Consider the following 12413-nt stretch of genomic DNA (forward strand, 5'->3'; position numbering starts at 1 on the left):
ATTTAAGCTAATTTAGTTTCACATAGGGAGGGGGGAAATGTAGGTAGTTAGGGTCTGGCAGCCCGAAGATATCGCGCTGTACGGAAAGCTAGAGCCCCTCCCTTGATAGGCAATAGCGTGTAGTTTATGATGGAAGCAGACGGAAGTGTCGTTGTGAACCCAAGCTATATAACACTGTGTAAGTCAGCAATAAACGCCATTTGCCATTGACCACATTGGTGTCCGTGAGCTGATGGCCCGAGCGGCCTGCGGTTGGTCGCCGTGCCGTTCCTGAACCAGGTCGCCACTGCCAATGAAGGCAACAAAGGAGCCCAGCGACGCCTCTGCTACTGGGACCCTGACAGACCAGGGGGCGAGCTCTTGCAATTTCAAAATGCCAAAGCTCAAACACAGGCTCCTGACGCCGTGGCCCCGTCCATGGTGAGATGAGCTTTGATTGCCCGGAGCTGCAAGAACGCCGTCAGAGGGTTCAGATTTCAACCTCTTAGGTTGGAGCTCCTGGCCAGCCTCTTGGGGTGGCCAAGAGCTGCGGTCCTGCCGGCTCCCGCTGCCCTGGGCTCCTCCAGGACCTAGTGGAGACCAGGCAGAGGACATTTGCCATCTCCTTGCTCCTCCCCTGCAGGTCCCCCAGCTGATGGACATGGTGGTGTCCCGGGTGTCAGCCGTGGCCTCCCTGACCTTCTCTGGCCGTGTCATCGTCTTCCCCGAGAGAGTATCTTTGTGGCTGTGGCCGCTACTCGGGCTCGGCAGCATTTGCTCCTTGCACCCATGGGTGCCCAGCCAGGAAGGTGGATGGGAAGCAACGCCTGCTTCCCATCGAGGCCTGGGATTCTTTCTCGCCCACTTCCCAGGACGGTCCTTAGGGACGGGGCCTCTATGGCAACGTGAAAGTGTCTCCGTGAGATCGGGGGCAGTGGTGGTGCCCTGGGTCACGCCAATCTCTTCTTTTGCCTGCTTTCAAATGGACAAAGCGCCCCAGCTATCACCCAGGGAGCATCTGAAGACCTGCAGGGATGACAGGCAGGAGAAGGAACGGGCTGTGTTGTCGTCTTCCAGCCAAGGTGAGAGATACAAAGCGGCTGCTGGCTCCTCGTGTGCCACAGCTTCACACCAGCTCAGCACAGCCTCTTGTCTCCGGGCCTCCAAAATGGAGCCCCTGCGTGTGACGTGCCCAAGGTGCCCAGCCCTGGGTGCTGCAGGAGGTCGGGGATCCGAAAAAAAACTAAAATTGGCTGTACCCAGCTCCTCTCTCCCAGAACTTGGCCCCCAAACCACGTCACGGCCTAAGATTGAGCCGGCTGAGGCTGGTGCCAAGGAGGGCCGAGGCCCCTGGAGGTGGAGGCTGGGAGGGGAGCACAGCACCCCTGGGACAGCACAGGAGGAGGCCTCAGCACCCAGTGTGACCAAGGCTGGGCAAAGCCTAAAACTATGCAAAACGGCAGAAAATAAAAGGCCAAAAAGCAGCAAAAGCCCCTCCTGAAGTCAGAAAGCTATCCATTCTGGAATATCTGCCAGAGACAGAGCAACTGAAGTGCCCCGAATCTCAGAAAGCCCCAGGCCCGCTAGAAACACCCATCGTGTCCATGCTGTCCCTGTCGAGCTCGGAGGGCAGCATGCTTCAGGAGCCCAGCAACCACAGAGGCAGATTCCAGCAAAGGAGCTCCAGCTCCCACAGACTGACGAAGTTACAGACTGAGAGGTTCTGGTCCGTGCTTCCAGACCGCCCAAAGATGGAAGCATCCAATTCCAAGCTCAAAAAAAGGCCCCCAGCGACATGACCTGTAGTCATTAGAGCCAGCCCCAGCACCTCTACTTCTGGGACAAAGACACACCAGGAGGAAACTCTGTGCATCTTGAACCATCGAAGCTCCTACCCAGGCCCTCTACGCTGTTGCCTCTAGGTATTAGAGCCAGCCTGCACAAGGAGCCCAGCAACCCCTCTACTTTTGGGGACAGTGACACAGCAGGGGGCAAGTTCTGTGCATCAGCTGCCAAAGCTCCTACCCAGGCTTGTGACGCCGTTGCCTCTAGGTATTAGAGCCAGCCTGCACAAGGAGCCCAGCAACCTGTCTACTTTGAGTCAGACAGACTCAAGGCAGAACGCCCACCTCTGCCTTGTCCCTCTACAGAATTCTCTTGAAGTCCAGCTAATGAACACCACGAGAGCAAAACTACGACGAGGGGAGAGAATTAACTCCGTGGCACTGAGTGAATTAACTTACTGAATTAACTACGTGGCACCAGCCCAGGCTTCTCCTGCGTGCACTTTGCTCTGTTTCCGTCTGTTCCTCAGGGGAGCTTCAAGGTGGAGGAGGCTCCTGGGGCTCCAACTCTGACACTTGGTGCTGCGGTCGCGCCGGTTCGCGCCCAGCAAGGTCCTGCAGAGAAAGCTCCGCTTGGAGATGCACAGGGTGTTTCAGGAAGGCGCCGTGGTTGCCCTCCGAAGCTCTGGGGAAGGAGAAGAGATTCCCCAAACTCAACATATTTCCAGCTCCAGAGAGCCTCAAGCACTATTGCATGCCCACTTTAAACTCCACCAGCAGCCAACACACAGCCAGTCACTGCCTAATGGCAGCCCAACCAAGCCACCCGTCAGCATGTGCACATAAAACGTGAAGATGCTCGGAAAGACCAAGATTCTAATTAAAGGTGTGTTAATGTGAAGAAAACGAAGAGAAATGGAGCAGATGCTGCATATTCCTCGTGGGTAGTTATGTTTCTGTGTGACGGTAGTGGAGCTGAGTATCTGCGAGCAGAATCAGTGCGTAATTTAGGTTGGAAAGGATTTTGGAATTCCCCAAACGGTGGCTTTTTCACGCATTTTCGCGTGAAATATGCATTCGGCGTGGTACATGCTCATGGAGCAATTTGGAAAGAATGTGGATTGCTGACCGCTCAGGGAAAACAGATAAGACATGCTGAAGAAATTTTAAAATGGTTACAGGCAGTAAAACAACCAGGAAAGATAGCTGTCATGCATTGTGGAGGACACCAAAATTGCCGATTTTGAAATTGGAAATGGATTGGCAGATCAGGAGGCTAAGCGGGCAGCTGAAATAACGGAGGTGAAGGCATTGTCTTTGATACCAGACGGTAAAATCCAAACTATATCCAAATTATACCAAAGAAGACTTAAAATTAATTGAAGATTTGAAAGGTAAAATGAAACCAGATGGATGGGTATATGTAGAAGATAACCGCGTAATAATACCCTCTAATTTGACATGGCCCAGAGTTCTTACAGAACACAATAAAACACATTGGGGAGCTGACACATTGCATAAGAGCCGGAGTCAGACATTAGTGGGACAAAATTTATATACAACAATAAAAGAAGTAACTCAGCACTGTAACATTTGTTTACACAATAACCCCAATACCAAGAAGAGAATAAAATTTGGAATAATCGGTAAAGGAAATTATCCAAGGCAACAGTGGCAAATTGATTTTTCAGAACTCCCTAGAAAATGGGGTATCGTTATTTACTGGTTCTGACTGACACATTTTCAGGAAGGCCCGAAGCCTTTCCCTGTCGAACAAACAAAGCAAGAGAAGTGGTTAAAGTCTTGTTAAATGAAATAATGCCGTGCTTTGGGATTCTAGTAGCAATGTCTTCTGATAGTTTCACAGTTTTGTGCGCAAGATAAGTAAGATTCTAAAGATAGATTGGCAACTGCATACTCCTTATAGACCGCAGGCAAGTGGACAGGTAGAAAAAACGAACCATTTAAGTAAACAACAAACAGCTAAAATTGGACAAGAAGCTAATTTCTCATGGCCTCAATCCCTGCCTTTAGCATTACTTAGAATCAGAGTTAAACCTAGAATAAAAGGGAATATGAGCCCCTTTGAAATCTTATATGGAAGGCCGTATCAATTTCTATTTAGTGGAGAGGACTTAACGCAGTTGGGATCCGAATATTTATATGCTTATATAACTGAACTTCAGAAATAATTATATAAAGTACATAAATTTGTTCTCAGGACCTGGACTAGAGGGTTGGATCAACCAATCCACCCTTTTAAGTTCGGGGATTATATATATATATATATAAAGACTTTTTCAGGACAACCCCTAGAGGAAAAATGGAAGGAAAGTGGACGGGACCATACCAGGTATTGCTGACAACACACACCGCCATTAAGATTAAGGAGCAAGCAGCTTGGATCCACCATTCAAGGGTGAAGAAGGCCCTGGCGAGGATATGGACCACCACTCCAATTGGACCAACAAAATTACAGTTTTCCAGATCCTAATGATTGCAGGGGTGTGGTTCTCAGATTCGGGGTGGGCAGTTTGGCATGAGAACTTACACCTGTCCCTGATACAAACAATTTCTCAAGTAATTAATAAGACCAACTGTTGCGTATGCACCCATCTGCCACAGCATGGGAATAAGGGTGTATCGTTAATCGGGATTCCCTTGCCTGCAAACTTACCTTGGACTAATTTGTGGGAAAACACATCTTGGGGTCAAAAATATGAAGAAGTTTTGGAACTAGAAGTTAGTAGCTTCATGCCATTGGAATCTTACTATGTATGTGTACAAAGGCGTAACCCGCCTAAGGGTATGGGAAAACAGGATTGTATAAATACGGATACTACTTATGTGGGAAATCAGACGTCTTGTAATCAAACAATTGATATTAGTGCAACTAGCAGTTGGGCAAATTCAACCAGCTGGCCAGTTCCAGAAGGAAAAGGGTGGTATTGGCTATGCAATGATACAGCCCGTAAGGTCTTGCCCAAGAACTGGAAGGGAACTTGCACTCTTGGAGCAGTAGTCCCCAGTATGACAGTACATGATGTAGTGCCTCGAGGTTACTTCAGAACTCATATCTGGAGAATCAGACAAAAAATTAACAATCCATTGATAGAGAGACACACCGCTTCTCATAGTTCTGTTCGATGGTTTATCACATGGTTAGGAGTGAGTGAATTGGAAAAGGAAATAGTTAATATTTCTGCAATTATAGAGAAGTTAGGAAAGAAAATTCTGGATGCTATAAAGGCTCAACAAGAAGAAATATCTAGTTTATCCCAGGTAGTATTACAAAATCGGATGGCCCTAGACTTGTTATTGGCCACTCAAGGGGGAGTCTGTACAGTAATAAACACAAGTTGTTGTATGTATGTAGATCAGAGTGGAAGGATCTCTACCGACCTGGAAGAAATATGGAAGCAGACACGGATCCTACATGAGAGCAGTAAAGATGATCTTTCGTATTTAGTTTAGTTTTAGTGAAATATGGAATAAGTTAACCTCCTGGTTGCCCAATTTCTAATGGTTGAAACAAGTTTTCATTGCTCTAATCGCAGTAGTAGTGTTAGGAATATTTGTGTGCATGTTGTTTAGATGCCTGCTTTGTTGTGTTACTGCGAATAATAGAAGCATCTGAAGCAAAAGAATTTGCATGGGAAGAGAAAAGGGGGGATTGATTAAGGAGGCATTGGGGAGGCAAGGACAATCCCCAGACAAGGACTGTACATCTCGAAACAAGACACTGGAACTCATGATAAGGATGCGGCAGACGGACAGAGAAACAAATGGAAGGACTATAAATCTCAAAACTGGACATTGGAATACATTATATAGATACAACAAACAGAAGAATTAGCAACATCCAGCGCCTGCAATTAAGAAACATGACAACTCAGCAGATTCCTGACCAAAGGTGAAAAGTACACTGGGAGGAAGACTCGGGGTCTTCCTCCCAAAGACCCCTGCCCACAATTCTCGGGAGGCTCTACGCAGGCACAAGGTGCCAAAAGGCTAATTAGCATGAGAAGCCAGGGAAGGCGGGAAGAGGGAATGAATATGTAGAGGCGCTTGTAGAATATTGATAGATTGATTGTAGAAATTCAAGACTGCTTTCCACTTTGGGTATGCACGATAGGTGGAGAGGTCCCCTGTGCAACCAGCGCTGCAATAAAGAATATACCACTTAAAGGAATTTCGGCTTCCATCTTTGAATCACCACGTGCTGGGCTTTCGGGAAGTTTTTCCCTCAAAAATCACACAACACAGCACACGCCTCTCACCTGCTGCACTTCTTCAACATCGCTTTTTAGCCTCAGCGTCACTGCCAACCCAGGCGCAGAGACACCGACGCCACCAGCAGCACGTGGAAATCTCCCCCACCCCCCTATCCCTTCTAGGGAAAATGGTTGCACATCCTGAACGTTTCTCTACGTATTCCTACTGCCAAGCAAAGCCCTGTTCAGTGGAGGCAAAACGGGTCAAGAAAGGGCTTCTCCACTCATTGCTGACTGGGAAAAGCTACAGAAGAGCTGGTGCCGGGTATGGACACGGAGGGCTGGAAATGGCACAGCCAGCTTTTGCTTTCTGTTTTCCACCCCCAGAATCACAACTTTTGGCTCCCCAAGGCTGGGGCTGCCCTGCAGGAGCACACGGACGAGCAGCTGTGGCAGCCGGCAAACGCAGCCACAAATAACCCAGGACAAGCAAAAGCGAAGAAAACCACCCTAAGCACAAGGTGACCTCCTTTCTCACCCGCTCCCTCTCTGCCTTTCTCAGCTTTTCACTCCCCAAAACGACAAATGCGGCTTAGCCAGGCACCACAGCCTGCGGCTCAGGACCAAACCCAGCAGATTCGGGTTTTCAGAGGTTTGCAATTCCCCAAACGGTGCCTTCTGCACGCGTTTTAGCGCCTCCCCCCCCCCCCCCCTCAGCCAGACACCACCCCCGCGGTTATTTCTGGGGGAGGGTAACTGTAAAGGAGAATACAAATGCAAACCAGCGGCACCTCTCTGGCCTCAACATGGCGGCCGCGCGTGTGGGGAAAGCCCCCGTGAGGGGACGCCTCTGCTCACAGCGCTGCCCCCCGGGCCCCACAACCGAAGAGAAGAAGAAAACCGAGAGAAAAACGCGAAAAAGCGGTGAAAACGGGGTAGTGGGCGGGACGGGGAGGCTGCAGCAGGGCTGCGACGCGTGCCCGAGGCGGCGGCGGGTCTCCAACGCCTCAGCCGCGGCCCGTGAGCGCCGCCATTGGGGAGAGGAGGGAAAGCGGCGGAGGGGGCAGTGGGCGGGAAAACCCTCGCCCCTGATTGGCTGGTGATGGCTGGAGGCGGGCAGTGGCAGCCACTCAGGAAGCGGGGCGGGCAGCAGCCGCACCTTGATTGGCTGAGAGCTGCCGCCTCAGCGAGGGCGGGAAGCCTGAGGCGCCTCCGGAGCCTGGGGACCCCAAAAAGGTACCCCCCGAACACCCCCAGGGGCCCCCATCCAAAACCCCTCAGGGCTCCCCCCAAACACCCCCTGGACACCCATCCAAACACTTCCAGTGCGCCCCTAAACACCCCCAGGACCTCCCCAAATCCTTCTAGGGCCCCTTCAGGCCCCCCCCGCCCCCTAAAACCCAGCCCCCCCCTCAACCTCTCGGTGTCCCAAACCATCCCCAGGACCCTCTCGAATCCCCCCGTGGCTCCTCCAACCCCCCCAAAGGCCCCTGGACTGCCCCCCAAATGCCTCCAGGACCACTACAACCCCCTCCCAGGATTCCCCAGAACCCTCCCAGGTCCCCCCAAATCACCCAGCCCCCCCCGGCAACCTCTCAGGGACCCCCAGACATCTTCAGCACCCCTCCCAAAGCCCCTCCAAACCCCCCAAGGGACCCTAGACTGCCCCACAAACGCCTCCAGACCCCCCCAGCCCTCCCCCACCCCCTCAGGTCCTCCCCCCAACACCCCTGGGGCCCCTTCAGCCTCCCCCCAAGGGTCCCCAAACCTCACCGCTCTCCCAGGCTCCGTCACCAACATGGCCGCCCCCCCTTGGGAAAAGCCCCTTTATTGCCACCGAGCGCGGCCCCTCCCCTGCCTGGAAGCGCTGCGATTGGTCGGGAGAGGGGAGAAGGGGCGGGGCTTGTGCTTGGAGCGCGGAGCCAGAGCCCCGCGGCAGGGGGCGTGGCCCCCGAGGAGGGGCGGGGCTCATGCAGGATCGGACCAATCCGGTGGGAGGGGGGCGTGGGTTCACGTGGCAAGGGGTTGGTAGCAGGGGGCCAGAGGGGTGGTTGCTGTGAGCAGGGGCTGGGAGCTGCCCCGTGGTTGGGAAGGGCCCCGCTGTTTCGCGGAGCTGAGCCACTAAGCGATGTTGTTCTGCGCCTCTGTGAGAGCAGGTTTAAGACAGGGAAAAAACCGCTGCGCCACACAGCAGCTGCGAGAGTGAGAGGAGCGAGGAAGAGCCTTGCAGGCGCCAAGGGCAGTGAAGAGGGAGGGGGAGAGGTGCTCCAGGCATGGAGCAGAAGTCCCCTGCGGCCTGTGGTGAGGCCCGTGGTGAAGCAGGCTGTCCCCCTGCAGCCCATGGAGTAGCACGGGGGAGCAGGTGGCCCTGCAGCGACGGAGGCTGCGGCCTGTGGCAGACCCCTGCCCGAGCAGATTCCGGGCCGGACCTGTAGCCCGTGGAGAGGAGCCCACGCAGGAGCAGGGGGTCTGGCAGGAGCTGCTGCCCGTGGGGGAGCCAGGTTGGAGCAGTCTGCTCCTGAGGGATGGACCCCGTGGTACAGTTCTGGAAGAGCTGCTGCCTGTGGGAAGCCCACGCCGGATCACTTCATCAAGGACTGCATCCCGTGGGTGGCGTTGTAAGTTGCCCCCTTAATTAATTTTCAGAGAGCATTGCATTAATAACAGAAAGGAATTTACTGAGAAAGCAACAGCAAGCAAAACAGCGCTGGGCGGCCGGGGAGTCTCGGCTCCGCCAACGGCGCGGACCTCACCCCCACCAGGGTCCCTTTTTCTATCTTGGTAATTCCGGGATTACGCAGCACATCCTGGTATGTTCTGCGACTGCGCGCACTGTTGCTAGGGGGTCGTCTCTGTCCCTCTGGTGGTCGTGAAGATGAAGGCCGTAGTCTTCCTCGGCGTTGTGGTTCAACTTCTTTTTTGTTTTTTTTTTTGGTCATGTTGGCCCAGCATGAGACAGGAAGGCAGGATGTTGATACGCTACTTTAGCAACTTATCAGGAGATGGTTACATGAGCTTTGCAGCAGTGTCTTTGAACAAAAGAGGCAACTGAGATGCTGAAGGAGAGAAGGGGAGGGGGTGCTCTTTTTTTGTTACATTAAGCAAAGGAATTTTCATAGTGTCTAGCCAAGTATTAGACAGCTCCTTACTTCAGCAGGAAGCTTTTGCAACTCCCGCTCCTCAAACAGAACTCCTTGTTTTTATAATACAAAAGACAATGAACAAACATTTATTGCGTATTACAAGTGGGACCCCACAACATGGGACGAGAGTGACCGAGAATCATTAGGATCTGGAAAACTGTAATTTTGTTGGTCCAATTGGAGTGGTGGTCCATATCCTCGCCGGGGCCTTCTTCACCCTTGAATGGTGGATCCAAGCTGCTTGCTCCTTAATCTTAATGGCGGTGTGTGTTGTCAGCAATACCTGGTATGGTCCCGTCCACTTTCCTTCCATATTTCCTCTAGGGGTTGTCCTGAAAAAGTCTTTATATATATAAAGTCTTTATATATATATGTGTATATATATATATATATATATATATATATATATATATGTATATATATATAAATATATATATATATATTTAAAATCCCCGAGCTTAAAGGCGTGGATTGGGTGATCCAACCCTCTAGCCCTGGTCCCTAAAACAAACGTATGTACTTTATATAATTGTTTCTGAAGTTCAGTTATATAAGCATATAAATATTCGGATCCCAACTGCGTTAAGTCCTCTCCACTAAATAGAAATTGATACGGCCTTCCATATAAGATTTCAAAGGGGCTCATATTCCCTTTTATTCTAGGTTTAACTCTGATTCTAAGTAATGCTAAAGGCAGGGATTGAGGCCAGGAGAAATTAGCTTCTTGTCCAATTTTAGCTGTTTGTTGTTTACTTAAATGGTTCGTTTTTTCTACCTGTCCACTTGCCTGCGGTCTATAAGGAGTATGCAGTTGCCAATCTATCTTTAGAATCTTACTAATCTGTTGTACCACTTGCGCACAAAACTGTGAAACTATCAGAAGACATTGCTACTAGAATCCCAAAGCACGGCATTATTTCATTTAACAAGACTTTAACCACTTCTCTTGCTTTGTTTGTTCGACAGGGAAAGGCTTCGGGCCTTCCTGAAAATGTGTCAGTCAGAACCAGTAAATAACGATACCCCCCTTTTCTAGGGAGTTCTGAAAAATCAATTTGCCACTGTTGCCCCGGATAATTTCCTTTACCGATTATTCCAAATTTTATTCTCTTCTTGGTATTGGGGTTATTGTGTAAACAAATGTTACAGTGCTGAGTTACTTCTTTTATTGTTGTATATAAATTTTGTCCCACTAATGTCTGACTCCGGCTCTTATGCAATGTGTCAGCTCCCCAATGTGTTTTATTGTGTTCTGTAAGAACTCTGGGCCATGTCAAATTAGAGGGTATTATTACGCGGTTATCTTTTACATATACCCATCCATCTGGTTTCATTTTACCTTTCAAATCTTCAATTAATTTTAAGTCTTCTTTGGTATAATTTGGATATAGTTTGGATTTTACCGTCTGGTATCAAAGACAATGCCTTCACCTCCGTTATTTCAGCTGCCCGCTTAGCCTCCTGATCTGCCAATCCATTTCCAATTTCAAAATCGGCAATTTTGGTGTCCTCCACAATGCATGACAGCTACCTTTTCTGGTTGTTTTACTGCCTGTAACAATTTTAAAATTTCTTCAGCATGTTTTATCTGTTTTCCCTGAGCGGTCAGCAATCCACATTCTTTCCAAATTGCTCCATGAGCATGTACCACGCCGAATGCATATTTCACGCGAAAATGCGTGAAAAAGCCACCGTTTGGGGAATTCCAAAATCCTTTCCAACCTAAATTACGCACTGATTCTGCTCACAGATACTCAGCTCCACTACCGTCACACAGAAACATAACTACCCACGAGGAATATGCAGCATCTGCTCCATTTCTCTTCGTTTTCTTCACATTAACACACCTTTAATTAGAATCTTGGTCTTTCCGAGCATCTTCACGTTTTATGTGCACATGCTGACGGGTGGCTTGGTTGGGCTGCCATTAGGCAGTGACTGGCTGTGTGTTGGCTGCTGGTGGAGTTTAAAGTGGGCATGCAATAGTGCTTGAGGCTCTCTGGAGCTGGAAATATGTTGAGTTTGGGGAATCTCTTCTCCTTCCCCAGAGCTTCGGAGGGCAACCACGGCGCCTTCCTGAAACACCCTGTGCATCTCCAAGCGGAGCTTTCTCTGCAGGACCTTGCTGGGCGCAAACTGGCGCGACCGCAGCACCAAGTGTCAGAGTTGGAGCCCCAGGAGCCTCCTCCGCCTTGAAGCTCCCCTGAGGAACAGACGGAAACGGAGCAAAGTGCACGCAGGAGAAGCCTGGGCTGGTGCCACGTAGTTAATTCAGTAAGTTAATTCACTCAGTGCCACGGAGTTAATTCTCTCCCCTCGTCGTAGTTTTGCTCTCGTGGTGTTCATTAGCTGGACTTCAAGAGAATTCTGTAGAGGGACAAGGCAGAGGTGGGCGTTCTGCCTTGAGTCTGTCTGACTCAAAGTAGACGGGTTGCTGGGCTCCTTGTGCAGGCTGGCTCTAATACCTAGAGGCAACGCCGTCACGAGCCTGGGTAGGAGCTTTGGCAGCTGATGCACAGAACTTGCCCCCTGCTGTGTCACTGTCTGTGGTGTAATTACCTGAAGTAACTAGGAAAATAAAACTAACATTCACATTTTTAAGGAAAAGGTACAGCATTGAAGAGGCTTTCAGGGTAGGGCATAACTGCATTACCTGAGCGTTCCCTAGGCTCCCAACCTTAGATGTTATCGCGCTGGGGAAACTTGGTGTGCTAGCTCTAAGGAACACCACGGAGCGTGGAGTGGAGTGGAGACACCACGGCTAGGCTCTGTAATCAGGTGGGGCCTCGATTGTTCTTGTGCACAAAGCTGCACTTTTTGCCACCCTAAGCCAAAGACCTGTCATCTTTTGACAAATGCTGTACCCTAGTGTACTTTTTGCTCATTATAATATCATTATAATACCAAAACACACCTCCATCCCAAAAGCTACCCGCCTCCAAGGTGCGACCACCCCCCACCGAGCATGCGCCCTGAATTTCTCGGAGCCTATTACTTTAAATGGAGACAGGAAAACTTTACACCAATCATAACTAAGATATGCTTGACTAGAGCCACTCAAGCTCCACCTAAAAGATAGAAAATAATATAAATTGGCCCAAGAGAGAGGGGATGTTAGGGAAGATACCATCGTCAGGGGAGATACCATCCCGAGGACATACAACATCCTTAGGACCTCCTGACTCCTGGGATCAGTCGACGGGCTGAGCCTCTCTTCCCCCCCCATTGGGACGCCTTTGGCTGAGATCTGAATATTTGCTTATAAATCTCTATAGAGTCTTTAATCCTTTTAA

This window comes from Anas platyrhynchos, chromosome 37, assembly GCF_047663525.1.
Source record: "Anas platyrhynchos isolate ZD024472 breed Pekin duck chromosome 37, IASCAAS_PekinDuck_T2T, whole genome shotgun sequence".
NCBI classification, from domain to species: domain Eukaryota; kingdom Metazoa; phylum Chordata; class Aves; order Anseriformes; family Anatidae; genus Anas; species Anas platyrhynchos.